The 16,140-nt window shown below is 42.0% G+C and overlaps 1 long non-coding RNA gene across 1 annotated transcript; it reads right to left on the bottom strand.

Moving 5' to 3' along the window:
- Positions 1-390: 390 nt before the first annotated feature.
- Positions 391-8,946, bottom strand: LOC118000441. The gene is made up of 4 exons (XR_004676459.1): positions 8,671-8,946; positions 2,982-3,007; positions 1,691-1,875; positions 391-565 (listed from the first exon to the last, which is right to left on the bottom strand). It is a non-coding gene; the product is annotated as an uncharacterized LOC118000441 (long non-coding RNA).
- Between the last annotated feature and the right edge of the window lie 7,194 nt (positions 8,947-16,140).

The raw sequence follows: 16,140 nt of genomic DNA, 5'->3' as shown, positions 1-16,140 counted from the left end.
CACTACAAAATAAATAAATAAGTAAATGTCCAAGCAGGGCATCTATCTCTATTCCAAAAGCATGAAGACATTCATAATGAATCGTTGAGGAAAGTAGATCTATACAAGGATAAAACTAGAAACTGGAAATAATGGCCACCTATTGCTACAATAACACCCCATAACAAACCACCTCAACACCCAGTATCTTTTCATTTTTATCCTGGTGTTGCAGGTTGGTCGCGCTGTGGCTGATCCAGGCTGCAGCTTGGGATGTGGTCTCTTCCCCGTGTTCTTTGCATGGTAAGTAGCAGGAGGACAAGAGGTATGAAAAACCACACAGGCACATTTAAGGTCTTTGCCTGTATTTTACATTGACTAACATTCCTTTGGCCAAAGCCAGCCTACCTGGTTGCACCCAACATCAATGGGTACATTGTGTCCACAGTGAGAGGGGAATTGTTGCGGAATGATAATCCATCAACTTGGGGCAGAGAACGAGCCCAGATAACATTTGTAGAGCAGTATCTTCCAGAAAACTTGAACAACATGTTGCTTTGATTTAAAGTCTGGTATGGAAGAGACCCTGTAGGGGAACAGTTCAATAAGATTCTTCTAAAATAAAAGCATCTTTTAAAAATGAGATTTATTTCTAACTCTGCATTTTGGAACACATATATTAAATTATATCAAGTAGAAAGAATGTGCTTTTTATAAGAAAAACTCTAAATCAAGTCATCTTGCCTGAGGACAAATAGTGAATAGTGGCCATCTTCACTCATTCATTTTTCATCCACACTTAGTGTTATCGGGTGAAAGCCATGTGCCAGGTGCTATGCTGGGGCTGTGGGGGATACAAGGATGAAAAAGACGCCCTGCCAAGAGTACTTAGTCCAGTTTAGAAAAAAAAAGAAAGAAAGAAATGTTCATAAATAACTGGAACTTGAGACACAAAGTGATAAATGCTGATTTTTAACACATAGATAAAATGCTCTGGGGGTTTAGCAGAGGGAGCATTACTTCCAGATGCTGAATAATGATAATATAATGGTTGACATGATTGCAAGAAACTCACAGAACATTCAAATCAGCAGATAATCAGCCCAAGCTCTTTATTTTACAGAAGAGGAAACAGGCCCAGAGAGAGAAGTCAGAGGGGGAGAACTTTTCCCTCCTTCCCTTCTAGGTTCTTGGCTGGTCTAATAATTAAACTGATATAAGACAGGAGATATTAATAGGAGAAAATCAAATAAAGTTTAATAACATGTATACCTCCTAGTTACAAGGGAGAGACCCAGGAAAACCGAGTAACTCTCATAAATGACCCAAGCCATCACCTTAAATTCCATCTTCAGCTAAAGACAAAAGATGCTGGGTTGGTGGGGGGAGTCAGTTATGGGGGGTGGCCAGGAAAAGCACAGTGAACGGGGTTAGGTGGTTATGCAGATTTAAGTCCCTGCCAACTCCACTGATTGAACAGTTTCTGGAGATTTAGCCCTCCGCCTCATCCTGGTACTGGGAGGGAGACACCTTACACATGGAGATTTCCTGCAAACATGCAAATGTCTCTTATAAAAGGGCAATTTCTACTTGGTTTTCAGAGCTCTTCCCAAGTTGGCTGCTTCTCAAAAATAACCAGCCTAAAACATTCCCTGTGCCAAAGAGGCACATTTTTGGCGGGGGGGCATATTTTGCTCTCCTTCAGTCCCACCTTTGAAACTTTGAAGAATTTTCACAGTCCAGAAGCTGAGTTGATAGATTACTCCCTATCTCACTGAACCAGTCACTCAGTCCTGGGAACAGGTCAGTTCAGGTAAACAGCTGTGTCTCATTCCAGGAGCGTCCTAAAGGTGAGCTCCCAAAGTTAGGAGAAATCAGGTGTTTAATATGGCATTTCTATGGAAACAAAAGAAAAACAAAGGTTAATGATTGGAACAAATTATAAATCAGTTTCTGAGCCCAGGAGGCAGCCAGTCAAGAACATTTCTAGATGTCAGGCTAGAAGCATCTTCAGATAGTGAGGGCAGGTGGCAGCAATCTGACAGGTCTTCTTCCAGAAGGGTTTGCAGTTTGAATGTCTCTGGTGATCCTTCTGATCTTCAAGAGGCATGACGATTGTCTAACATGACCTGTTGCGTTGATTTCTCTGAAGTTTATAGCAAGTCGTTCATATTCAGTTTGCGGGACTTTTTGGGCAAAATTTTGTTCTTAGCGATTCCAAGTCAAAAGGTGGGAGAAAGTTGGAAATGTTAGTTTGGAGATCTGTGGCCAGATATTTGAGGAAACTGGAAGAATTCAGGATCCAGGTCAGTTTACAGGTAAATAACAAAACCTCGAAGTCAATGAACAGAATTGGAATTTAATATCCACCAGTTGTATTAATAGTTCCTATTGAAACATAATTTTTCTCTCTAAAATTACCCCATTTCTACCAAAGATCATTACAGTAAAATATATTTGTTTGCAAAATTAGTCTAGTCTCAATAAACTTGACCTGATTATTTACATAAGTCCAATAAGAGTAACAATTAACCATATAGACTCTTAATCTGCTTCACTGGAACTTTTCATAAGGAACCTCAAATGGGACTTTTAAAAGCCTCTCAAGGCCAGGAAGCCAAACGAAGGACTTGCCAGACTCGCCTGCAATACCTATAGATTTGGGTGATTCCTCTCTTCTTAAGGATCCCAAAATATCCTGAGGTTTCTGCACTTGCCATGAAGTGACCTTCCTTAAGCACCTGGCAAAACTGCTGGGAAGCCTGTAAGCAAGGGACGAGGCTGTTTTTCCAAGGGACTTTATTGGCTCCATAAAGTCAACTTTAGTTCCTTAAAGCTGTCTGGTCATATCCAAGCATGTACATCTCTCTCAAATATGACAGTCTAGTCAAAGCCTTGGTAATATAATCAATTTCCAGTTGTGTCTGTAATGTTACAAGGAGAACAGGTTCTTATTGAAATTATGCAAATAATTATATTGCCATAAAAATAAGAATACTCACTGAGAGTTTCTGAATTCTGGAGCGATCTGGTAAGGAGAAAAAGATAAATGTTTCATCTTTGTACACAAAGGTATATTTAACCAAGTTGCTCTAAGACATAGGCAGCTCAATCAATGGTATGATCTTAAAATTATCAGATACCTGCATTCAAGAGTTCTTTCCATGAGTCTCACTAAAGAGGAAGCACTTTTGCAAAAACATCACAGTAAAACAATTAGTGTAAATGGCAAAAGATTTTTAAATGGCCACAGTTAAAGATTTGATGAGAGTTCATTATAATACAACTGACAAAGAAATTTGCTTATTTCTATAACATAAAACATTTCAAATTAATAATAGAATTATAAGTGATAGCATTGTACTGGGACATACCAGAATTCTAGGAATTTTATAAAATTTCTGGAACACCAATGTGAATAACATATATCCACACAAACATCACAGACCATTATGAAACAATACATAATTATCTGTTCCACCCAAGTGATAATAAAAGACTTCAAAGGCAAATACAGAAAGTTATATAGCTGTGAGCAAAATGTAGCTCTTAATATTGAGAAGACCCAGTTTTCTTAAGCAGTCAAAGACCACAGATGGTAAGGAGAATAGCAAATCATCCTGATAAAACACAAAATCTTTGCTTTTTAGGCAGATTACTTAAAAGGTAAAGAAAAACTATCTCTTATGAGGAGGAGATTAATGGTCCCTGAAAAGTTTGTCCTTTTAGTAAATGAAAGAAAATCAAGTTTTAGCTTTACATAAATTACCGATTTTAAAGCTTAATTTTATAATCCTTATCATAAACTCATTACATTTTAGCCAACTTGACCACACAAAGTAAAATTCTCTTTCTTTCCCCAACTTTCTATGCTAGTTTTACTTTAGGACAATTTTACTTTCTTTTTCCTTTAACAAAAGTGCATCTTCATATCTCATACATTTTCTTATCCAAAATTCCTTTCGTACAGAGTTGTTTTCCTTATTACCTCTAGTAGCTTTAATTACATATGTTAGAATTCTTAACCCTTAGAAACTTTCATTTCTAGCAAAACTAAGAAGTAAGAAGTTATGAACAGCCTGTTACACCCACATTTTTTAGATTGGCAAATTTATGAATACATTTCATAATTTCTAGAAGCATATGCCTTTTAAAAAAACAGTACAATCTCTCAGTGTGGCACAAGACATGTTTACTAACAGACACAAATATCTTTAGTGCCTCTGTAATAAGAAGCCAAAAAAAGATAAACTTATGTTCAGTAAATGGTCTAGATATTCAATGAATTTCTCATCATTTAACTTAACTCAGCACAACTTTAAAGTTCCAAGTTACCAAAGAGAATTGAAATTATTTTTAAGTACACATACCATAAAATATAATTATTGTTAAAAAGTTCACCTAAAAACTCTTTTCCCACTTATAGCTATCTAACTCACTTGCTCCCAGTGATGATGCTTAGATTACTCACAAAAACCTCACAAGATATTGGACAAAGTCAGCCATCATCCCAGGTTATTCTTCTTGCTGACAAGTTTTGTAAGAGATAACATGAATTTGGGGGCGCCTGGGTGACTCAGTTGGTTAAGCGACTGCCTTCGGCTCAGGTCACGATCCTGGAGTCCCTGGATCGAGTCCCGCATCGGGCTCCCTGCTCGGCGGGGAGTCTGCTTCTCCCTCTGACCCTCCTCCCTCTCATGCTCTCTGTCTCTCATTCTCTGTCTCTCAAATAAATAAATAAAAAATCTTAAAAAAAAAAAGAGATAACATGAATTTGATTATTCAACACAGGTAGTTGTTTATCTGCATTGCATTTAATGTCTTCACAAAGACACAACTATTTTAATTAAACTAACAAACTTCAACTAGCTTCCAGTTACCAAAGATTATCCCACATCACATGAACTTGAAAAATATTTGGCTTGGTTTCTATATTTCTGAGAGTTTTAGAATGCCCAATCCTTAATTTATATAAGTTAAATGCTTGTTTGTTTTGAAGCCAATTAAATAGAACTCTTTACAAATGAATTTTGGCAATACCATTCAGAGGAAGGGAAATGTCACACATCTGTAACATACATACGTAGATGCACATGAACATATAGACACAAATTTTACAGCTTTCGTTTTAAAATTCTAACCATGAAATGGGTATAATGCAAAACTCATTCATTTATGAAAGAGCAGTTGGATCCAAACTGTGTTTCTGGCAGATGGAATAAATTAAGGTTACCTGTTTAGATGGCTAGTGCTTTCTCTACTAATTTCTGCAGAAGACATCTAAGATTTTTCATTAGCCCAATTTCCAAATATCTCCCTTTTTCTCTCTTTCTTCTGGTGAGAAACATCTCCCTAAAGTTTGAATTTCAAAGAGTGGCTCTTCGGTCCTAGACAAGATGGGGATAGAAAGTCTACATCACAGAGACATGGGTGGCTCAGTTGGTTAAACTGCCAACTCTTGGTTTCTGCTCGGGTCGTGATCTTGTGATCGTGGGACCCAGCCCCTCGTTGGGCTCCATGCTCAGCATGGAGTCTGCTTGAGAGTCTCTCTCCCTCCCCCTCTGCTCGTGCATGTGTGTGTGTGCACATATATACTCTCTCTCTAAAATAAATAAATAAAATCTAAAAAAATAAAATAAAATGGGCGCCTAGGTGGCTCAGTCGTTAAGCGTCTGCCTTCGGCTCAGGTCATGATCCCAGGGTCCTGGGATCGAGCCCCGCATCGGGCTCCTTGCTCTGCCGGAAGCCTGCTTCTCCCTCTCCCACTCCCCCTGCTTGTGTTCCCTCTCTCGCTGTGTCTCTCTCTGTCAAATAAATAAATAAAATCTTAAAATAAAATAAAATAAAATAAAATGACTCCTCCAAAAAAAAAAAAAAAGTCTACATCACAAAGGCACAGAGAAAGTATCCAAGTTTTCTCCAACATGGAGTTTTGGGGGCATATTTGCCTATAATCAGAGGTCTAGGATAATTTAAAATTTTCCTTCTTTTTCTTAAGTGCAGGACAATTCTGTTATGTCCCAGTGTCTATGAGCATTGTGAGATGAATATGTGAGGTCTGGGGATTGGTAAAGATAGGTGGGGCTGAATTGCTTCTAGAGGCACATTTCAGGTTTTGTAGAGATTTGCAAGACAAAGCAGTGGCTTCCAGTTCCCCCCAAAATGGAGTGGTAGCCTGAATGATATCAAAAGAGTGATATGCCCATCCAACTACATTTCTTTTGTTTCTTTATCTCAGGGAGATTTCCAGCTAAGGTAGAAATTAAAAGTTTTTTTTTAATGTTCTAGAAATTCAGGGTTTAATGCATTATGTCTTGAAAAAGCCTGTATAGAGTGTTTAACAAAGGTTTTCAGATGCTCTCCTTCTTTCTGACTGCATAATTCAACATTAGACCAATTTATCTTAGGGGGGAAATCCTCTAATATTGTTCCTATCAAGCCTTGAATATGAGCCTCCCGCTGAGCCATTTCCAGGTCATTTGTAGGAGGACCTGAGAGGCTCTGGCCATCTGTATCCTCAGAGAGGGAGGTCTTCCCCAGGGGGCCATCGGGTTTGCCAGATAACCATAGTTTAATCATGGGAGGAAAGAGCAACCCTTAGCAGCCAATCCAGGTCCCAGTGAATGGGTGGTGAATGGCCACTATTGTTTCCAACTCGTCTCTGAATTTGGTAGGATCTTCTGAAAGTAGAGGTAAAAGGCTTTATAATTTAGGAGATCTGTTGCTGTCCAGGTGATATGAAGTCTTGGGGGTGGGGGTCCAGATACATCCATCAAGAACACTGTATGGGAAGACCTGAAGCTGGCAGAGCCTGATTACAGACCCCTGGGAAATAGGAGGAATTGTAACAGCAAAGCGAGCCCTACCACCCTTCTTGAGTGCTTCTGCTAGTCACTTCCTGGAGTTTAGTATTTACATGAGTATCGGTACACCTTGAGCCTGGAGAGCAGGCCCTGCTCTCTATAAATCTTATGAGGAAAGGGAGATCAAAACAGGCAGCTGGGTGTTTATGGATTTTCTGGGGAAGTTACAGGAGGCTTGGGATATAAGGGAATTTGCTGAGGTGGTAGGGCTGGATTTGAGAGGGGGTTTAGACCAGGGGCTCAGAGAATCAAAAGATCTTCTGGTGGGTCAAGGAGAGGGATTTGGGAATAAAGGGGGTGTATAGGAAGGAGGAGAAGGGGATTTACATTAGATGTGGATGCTAATTTTTATTCTAAGTCTCATTTCTGTTCTTCCATCTTTTTAAGGGAGTCCCTAAGGCTAGCTGCTATACTTCTTTGTGTCCACTTTTAGTTTGGTCTTTCCATAAGTACCAACAAAACAATTGTTTAGGATAAGAGCTCTCTAAAAAAATTTTTTCAAATATAGAAGTTTGTCCGATAAAGATTCGTCATCTGGCCTTTGACAAGTAGGATCATTCTTTTTTTTAAGTAGGATCATCTATTAATCTTGATAGCACCTGAAACCAATGAGCCTTTTAACCACTCAACCGTGGATGCAGGAGGCAGCCCAAAGGAGAGGGCAAAAGATGCAGCCCTCACAAGATCCAGACAGTGAGTAAGATCCCGGCGTCAGCCTCAGAAAGCAAAGATGTCACAGGCAGTAAGAATGGTGAGTGCAAACATTGTCTCTGGTGTCCCATGAGAACGTGAGAGGCCTCCAATCACAGACCCACTAACCTGTGACACCAGGCAAGCACGACTGGAGTGGGACTTTTCCAGCACTCAGCAAAGGTTGAGACAATGGCCTCTTACAGACAAGACCCCTTAAGACAAACTCCCCTGAGAGCTGATATAGTCAGACAAAGAGAACGGACACCAGCCACCAGTCCAAGTTGTTACCTGGCTAAAATCAGGGCTTCCCGTGCCCCTCCTCTTGTCAGATCCAGTCGAGTCGACCATCCACCAAATGCATCCCCTAGCCGGCAAGACCAGAGAGAATATTCTCACTGATCACAAAGCCAAGACCCCAAGACATAGAACAAGACAAAAGGGAAACCTCATCCGGCACGTTATGCATTAGCTAAGTAATGCCCGTTAACAGCATTAGCTAAGGCTTGGGTCTCTTGGAACCAAACTAAAAGCTCAGAGGGATGTGCCTCTGGGTTGAGGACTGGGTGGTGTTTAATGGAGTACCTCTTTGCACAGAAATTTTCTTGAGATTGGCGGGTGACCTAGTGTCAGTCTCACCCATTCAATGACCAAATTATCCTAACACGAGAGTCTTAGAGTACAGGATCCAGCAGCTCTTAAGTGCTTGACCTGTGCCCACCAATTTCGTGGCTTGGCTCCTAAGATGTCCCTTAGCAACAGCATTTACCTCTTGCGCACATTAACCCACAGCAAAGTTTGTCTAAACAGACATGGGTCTGGTGAGGACCATGAACCTGTCATTCTGTGAGGCCGGCTCAAACAGCAGGCCATGGTAGGGCCTGAGCCTGCGTTCTGCCCTATGCTTTTCCTCCTCATGACAAATGACACAACAGAGACAGAAACAGTGACCGTTTGTGTAAGGAATAGGATCAATAAATAAGACTTTTTTTTTAGCAGAGTTGCTAGACCCTAGGAACTAGTGGCACAAATATTTTCTCCTGCTGATCTAAATTTAGAAGAAGCGCTCTCACCATGCTCACTTCCAGTGCACCCTTCAGGCAGAGGGCTGGGAGATTGACAAGGTAAGAGTCCTTACCTTCTGCCGGCTTTTTGTCAGAGGCCCAGGATGTCCCAGTTGCAGCAGTCCCGCCAGTTTGAAAATCCCATCTGGGTCACCAGAACTGTAGGGATGGAAGAGGTTTCCCTCCTTCCCTTCTAGGTTCTTTGGCTGGGCTAAGAATTAGGTTGATAGAAGACTGAGTAACATGAAACAAACAAAAGTTTAACAACATGTATAGCTCCTGGTTACATGGGAGAGACCCAGGAAAACTGGGTCTGGAAACTGAAGTCTGGAAACTGAAAATTCCATCTTCAGCTGAAGAAAAAAGATTCTGGGGGTGGAGAGTCAGTTATGGGGGTGACCAGGAAAAGCACAGTGAACGGGGTTAGGCTGTTATGCAGATTTAAGTCCCTGCCAACTCCACTGATTGAACAGTTTCTGGAGATTTAGCCCTCCCCCACTTCCTGGTACTGGGAGGGAGACACCTTACACATGGAGATTTCCTGCAAACATGCAAATGTCTCTTATAAAAGGGTAACTTCTACTTGGTTTTCAGAGCTCCTCCCAAGTTGGCTGCTTCTCAAAAACAACCAGCCAAAAACAATCCCTGTGCCAAAGAGGCACATTTTGGGGGAGGGGGACACGTTCCACTCCCCTTCAGTGACATTCCTAAAATCACACAGCCTGCAGTACAAGGGTCAGGATTCAAATTCCATCTTCTACTCCCATTCGGGGACTCTTTCCATTGTTTTCTATGGCACCATTTCTATGATCCCCGAAGCTGCTTTCCTGGCAACAGTTCAAGTCCATACAATGAAAAATGACACCGCTAAAGAGGATGGCATTTATAAGGTGGGAGGAGAGGCATGAAGAGCAAGAACGTGGTTAAATAAATACCAACCTGTCAGAAAACAACAAAGAAAACATCAGCTGGAAATTTATGACCTGCAAGTATTTTTCCCTCCTTCTTCTGCCATGTATATTCATCCAGACTCCTTGTTCTTTGACCAAAACACCCAGAAACACGCCGGTCTTTTTTTGGCACAAGGAAGGGAGATGTTTTGAATGATCCAACATGCCTCTTGTTCTAAGAACCCTTTAAGGATGTGAGTTATGGGACCTTTCCTCCTGCCTTGGTTCCTTTAAATTATGCTCATAGCTTGGCAAAGAACTCTTAACTGCCTGGCCCATTAATCAGGTCGCGCCATAAATTTCTTGCCTCATCGCCCTGTGGAGAATCCATCTGGAAGATGTTCACACTGGAGTGGTTTGGGAAGCTCCCACAACATCAGTGGCCTTGTCAGGTCAGCCACCCCCCTGCACCCCAGAACAGAGGGGATGGGCAGGGCCACCCAGGACACACGCCTTGGCCCTCCGCTGTGGCTTTGTGGTCCGGACAAGCCGCTTGACCACTCTGGGCTCCTCGTCTGCAAAATGGAAATAATCATATTTCTCTTCCTGGACTGTTTTGAAGGTTAATGAGCTAAAGGGTAGGAGCCAGGTGATATTAGATCAGACCATAACAATGGTATATCCAAGGACAGAGCACAGCCTCCTTAGCTTTTGACGGGAGAGGCCCCCTCCCTCCCTGCCTGGCTCCAGCCTCCACCTTTGTAATTCAGTGTTCTGCTCGAGGGCACCTGGCTGGCTCAGGCGGCAGAGCATGATCTCAGGGCTGTGAGTTCAAGCCCCGCACGGGGCGTGCAGCCTCCTTAAAAAAAATGTGCTTCTTAAATGGGGAGCTTCTGTGTCATAATGGCTGAAGAAATGGTGGGCCTGGATTTTGCTGAGGCCCAAACCAGTCCTGTCTCTTCCTGTCTCTCTGAAATGCAAACGAGGTAGAACGCGCCCCCCAGAGGACCATGACAATTGCAAACCCCAGCTTGAGAGGCCCGTCCTGGTTTCCTAGGGCACCTTCCTGCAGGAGCACCACCCATCCTCACAGCCAGAGGGCACTGTTTTTCCTTTTAGATCCTTTTCCTCCAGCGTCTTTGGCAACGAACAGTCCAGAGCTTTTCCCCCAGGTGTCCCTCTTAGGGTGAGTCTTCAATGACTGAGGTATCTTTGCTCAGTTCAATTGTGAAATAATAATAATAATAATAATAATAATAATAATAATACTACCAAGATTTCAACCCAGGTATGTAGCTCCTGAGTCTGAATCGAGACTAAATGTTAGTTCTGTCCACAGCATCTGATGGGTACCAACCTACAGGAGGTGCCTACTTCCAGAGAAAGCTGTCACATCTCTCAGGACACGAGCCCTTAGGAATGCTTAATTGGCATATGCTTAAACCTATAACTATATGGGTGGGGAGAGCAGGGTCAGAATGAGCACTGATCGTGTCTAAGACCAGTGGATCAGGGGTGACTGAGTTTGAGATCTCTATGCCTTCAGAGCTCCCCAACGCTTGCCCCAGGCAAGAATGCTGTGATCCCCTACTCTCTCCATGTCTGTAGGCTTTGTCTTTTGGCCAGAAGCCCTGGATCTCTCTCCCGCGCACGCTCTCTCTCTCTGCAGAGTCCTCAGACAGTATCCCCACAGTATCCAATCCAATACATAGTCATCCTGGAAAGAGAGCATCTATATAACACCTATTAACCTTAAAAATAAAACTGCTAGTGATTTTAGCAGCAAAAATGGGTTTATTTGGGATTAGCCAAGAATTGCAATCTGGGACAAGCAAGCCATGGCAAAACTATAGGCAAGTCCAATGAATAAAGGAGAGAACCACTCTTGTATGGAGGAAAGCAGCTGTTATCAGCAAAAAAGTCCATAGGAGCAAACTGGGGGTTTGAAGTACAGCGGCTTCTCATTGGCTGAGCTGTTGTCTCTCATTGGCTGGGCTGTTGCCAGGGGCAGAGAAAACCTTCCTTCCTCTCGCTGGGGTGGCAAGGTAGTATCCCTGGGCAAGGCACCTCTCTTCCTGTTGGGTCTGCAATGGATGGCGAGTGCTGGGCGTGAGAGCCCCCCTGACAGCCTCCTGACTCCATCCTAAATGAGGTTTCCTTTTATTAATTTTCATGCAGCCATCTGAAAGTTAACGTACTGTGTATTTCTAACCCTACCTCAAGGAAAAGTGTGTATAGCAAAAAAAAAAAAAAAAATAGTTTAGATAGATTAGTTTTATATTTGTTGGGTTAGATGATGATTCTATAATAAACGTAAATGAATTAAAAGACTCCTTCCACTTTATTACATCTGAACTCAGTAAAGCAAGTGTAACATGGTTTGCTGTAGACCTCTGACCTCCTCAAATCTTTCTCAAAATGTACTCAAAATGCCATATATTTCTTCTTAAATTAATTCCTGCTTCCTCCCCTAATTATTGTATGACTCAGTGGTATCGCTTTTAAAAATCAAGTCATTATTATACCAACAACAAACAATAAGAGAAAGGGGGGGGAAGTATCACTTTTTGAAAAAGCATTTTTTGTTGCCCCTTGTATCTCAAATGTGTCCTTACCAAGGATTACGCATTTAAGATTTAACCCTTCATCCTTTTTCTTTTTTTAATGTGTTAGATTTTTTTCCTTACCCTTTATTTTTTAAGGTAAAATTTATATAAAGTGGGATGCATGGATCTCAAGTATACCATTCAGTGAGTTTTGACAAATGGATAAAGATGCATGACTCAAGCCCATATCGTAACACAGAGCATTTCTAACACCAAGGAACGTTTACTCATATCCTCCCGATTCATCTTCCCACCTACCCCCATCCCCAGAGACAGGCACTGTTGTGGCTTCCATCAGCATAGTTTGTCTTGTTCTAGAACTTTGTATATAGAACCAAACAGTGTGCACTCTTTTGTGTCTGGCTTGTTTCACTCAACATAATGCTTTTAAGATGCATACGGTTTCATATATCAGGAGTTTGTTGTTTTCTGAGTAGTATTCCATTGTATGAATACATCACAGTTTCTTCATCCACTCTCCTATGGATGGAAATTTGGGTTGTTTTCAGTTTTTAGCTAATAGGAATAAAGTGGTTATGAAGGTCCTTGTACATATGTTTTAAAGGGCATATGTTTTTACTTCTCATAGATAAATATCTAGAAGTGGAATCGCTTGGTCACAGGGAAGGTGAGTGGTTCTCTTGATAAGAAATGGCCAAATATCTTCCCAAAGCTTATGCCCATGACCACGTATGACAGTTGTGTTGACCACATCCTTCACAACACTGAGCGTTGCGAGTCTTTCACATCAGCCATTCTCCTGGGGTGCAGGAGAACCTCATTATGGTTTTAATTTGCATATTACTGATGAATATTGAACACTGTCCCAGGAGCTTATTGGCCATTGATATTGTTTCCTTTGTGAAGTCTATGTCCAAGTATCTTGCCCCCTTTTTCATTGGGTGGTTTGTCTTATCATCATTGAGTTGTAAAAGTTTTTTTCGTAGAAGTTTTTACTTCTACACTTTCCTCTACAGACTTAATAGTTCTAGCCCTTGTATTCAGGTCCAGGATCCACTTCAAGTTAACTTTTTTTGCATGGGGTGAGATAGGGGCCGAAGTTCATTTCTTCCATATGGAAATCCTGTTGCTTCAGCACCATTTGTTAGAAAGACTATTTTTCCCCCGTTGAATTATCTTGTCCCCTTTGTGGAAAATCAATTGACCATGTAAGTGTGGATCTATTTCTGGAGTCTATAGTCCATGCCAATGACCTATCTGTCTATCTGTCTGTCGACACACAGACTCGAGTGCGATATGGTGGAGCAGAGATGAATCAATAAGCTGATGGTAGTGGAACCTGAGTAATGGGCACAGGTGGTAGGTTCATTACACTATTCTACTTTTGTGTGATAAAATGCTTTCAAAAAGCATAGGGGGTGGTATTACCCTCATGTGTAACACCAGAAATGTAAATTAGGGCAATCTATTTTCACATCACCAATTTGATGTTTAACAGCAATACTCAATTTCTCTTGGTAATACAGAGTTGTGTTTTTACCTCAACACACACATAAACACATACCGTCTATTCCAAATAGATGAAATATTTAACTGCAAACAATATCATACAAGTAGAGGAGAATTTTGGAGAGTGCTTACATTATCCTGAGGTGAAGAGGTCTTTCTTAGCATGACAGAAAAGTCCAAAACTATAAAGGAAATGATTGACATCTAATGACCTGAAGACATATAATGTCCATGTCAAAAAAAAATCATAGACAAAAGATGAAGGACAAACGGCAAAACATTTGCAATATAAAAACGGCCACAGGGCGGTTACTGTAATATATAAAAGGCTTTTTAAAAATCATTAAGAGATGGGGCACCTGGTGGCTCAGTAGGTTAAGTGTCTGCCTTCGGCTCAGGTCATGATCCCGGGGTCCCTTGACAGGCTCCCTGCTCAGTAAGGAGTCTGCTTCTCCCTTTCTCTCTGCCCCTCCCCCCCACTGGTGTTTTCTCTCTTTCTCTCTCTCTCGCTCTCTCTCAAATAAATAAAATCTTTTAAAAAAATCATTAGATGCAGATTTCAATTGCCTTAGTAATGATATTTTTAAGTGTCTGGTGAATCAATAAGTTTATTTGTGGAATTTTTATACCTTTTTGTTTTTATTAGACATTTTATAATAAGTTTATGATAATAAAAACAAAACCATAAGAAAAAGAGGAGCAACCCAATAGAAAAGTGAGAAACAGATAAATAAATGCTCATACCACTAACCAAATGTGAGATGGTGATTTAGAATAAGAAATAAGTATTTGGCCTTTGTCCACTGTTCCTGGCACATAGTTCCAAAACTTGGAATTTCCTATATAAGAACCATAGGGGCATCTTTTGTTATAATATTTAGTTTTGTTTTCAGTTTCTGAAACAGCTCCAGGGGGAGTAAAGGTGAAGTGGGTGTCTTTTGTATAACGAAACTTTCCCCCACATCTGAGTTTAGGGTAGCAAGGTGACCTTTGGAGAGCCCCTAAGCATGCAGACTGGTTGCGAGGGAAACCAACCTGTGATTAGAGCTTTGGAACTTCAAGCCCCGCCCCCCAGCTCTAGGGAGGGGAGAGGGGCTAGAGATGGGAGTTCAATCACCCATGTCCAGTGATTTCATCAGTCATGCCTTTGGAATGAAGCCTCCATAAGAACCCAAAAGGACAGGGCTCACATAGCGTCCAGGCTGGTGAACCCATGGAGATTCGGGGAGAATGGCGCACCAGGAGAGAGGTCTTGGATGCTACACCCCTTCCCACATACTCTGCCCTACACATTTTTTTCCATCTGGCTGTTCCTGAGTTCTACCCTTTTATAATAAACAGGTAATCTAGTAAGTAAACTGGCTCCTGAGTTCTATGAGCCACTCTGGCAAATAAATCAAACCCAAGGAGGGGGTCATGGGAACCTCTGATTTATAGCTGATTGGTCAAAAGCGCAGATGACCACCTGGACCTACCATTAGTGTCTGGGGTGCGGGCCAGGCTTGTGGGACTGAGCCCTGAATCCGTGGGACCTGACGCTACTTGCAGGTAGATAGTGTCAGAATTGAGTTGTCGGTGTCCAGAGCATTCTTGGACGTGTGGGGAGCCCCACCCCCACATCAGACTTTGGTGTCTGAACTTCCACCTCTATTCTCAAAAGCACACTTATTCCTTTCACATTTGAACGATTCTGATATTAGAACAAGTCCTACAGTCAGTGGGTCCATTGGTCTCTTGGTTTTTCTTTTAATTCTTCCCACATTGCTCTTCTAAATGAATGGTCCATCTTAACACCACTGACAATTTCTGAGACTCAAGGACATATGGCAGTAGGCATTGGATGATTGGTTACCCACAGAATTACTGCCTTGAAACAATAAACGGCTAATCCTTTTGGTTAAGGAGACAAATGAAAAGCCAGTCCCGATGAACTAAATCCTCACAGTGTCCCCTTCCCCACAGCTTTGTCACTGGTCACCACACCCCCAGATCCTCGTCTTAAGGACGTTTTCTCCAAAGGCAATGAGTCTAGGAGTCTTCGGGAAGAAGGCTCGGTTCTCCCAACACTCTGAGCACAGGATGGGGAGGTGATGAGCCACAGGTCGACAGGAGACCCCAGGTTAGAGGGCCTGAGGGGAGGCCTCCTCACAAGCACTCCCGCTTCCAGAGCACGCACATGGCAGCACCCACATGTGCTCCGCTCACATTCGCCCTGGTGAGGTCCGCCTGCCGCTCCTTGTTCGAGAGAAATATTTCAGCTCCTCCCTCCCCTGCAGTGTCAATGAGAAGCCTGAAAACTTTTGTTTTACAACAGATAACATAGACGCTAAGAGGTTCTTCCCGCAGTGTCTGGTTGTCCATCCAAATGTGCAACCTCTTTCTGATTTTAGAACCCAAATGCCCACTTCTCTGTGCTGGCTCCTAGGCTTACTGGACTTCCAGAAATACGGAACCGTTTGGATATTGGACATGGAAACGCTCTGTGTTGACTTTATTTTGCCTGTTTTTCTCTCAACTCGCCAGGTGCTCGGGATGAGGGAACCAACCTCAGATGCTCAGGATTGCGCCTCGGATCACG

Source organism: Mirounga leonina, unplaced genomic scaffold, assembly GCF_011800145.1.
Source record: "Mirounga leonina isolate KUSES-001 unplaced genomic scaffold, KU_Mleo_1.0 Mir_496, whole genome shotgun sequence".
Classification (NCBI taxonomy): Eukaryota; Metazoa; Chordata; class Mammalia; order Carnivora; family Phocidae; genus Mirounga; species Mirounga leonina.
The sequence above is the reverse complement of the archived record's forward strand: the minus strand, read 5'-3'. Positions and strand labels throughout refer to the sequence as shown.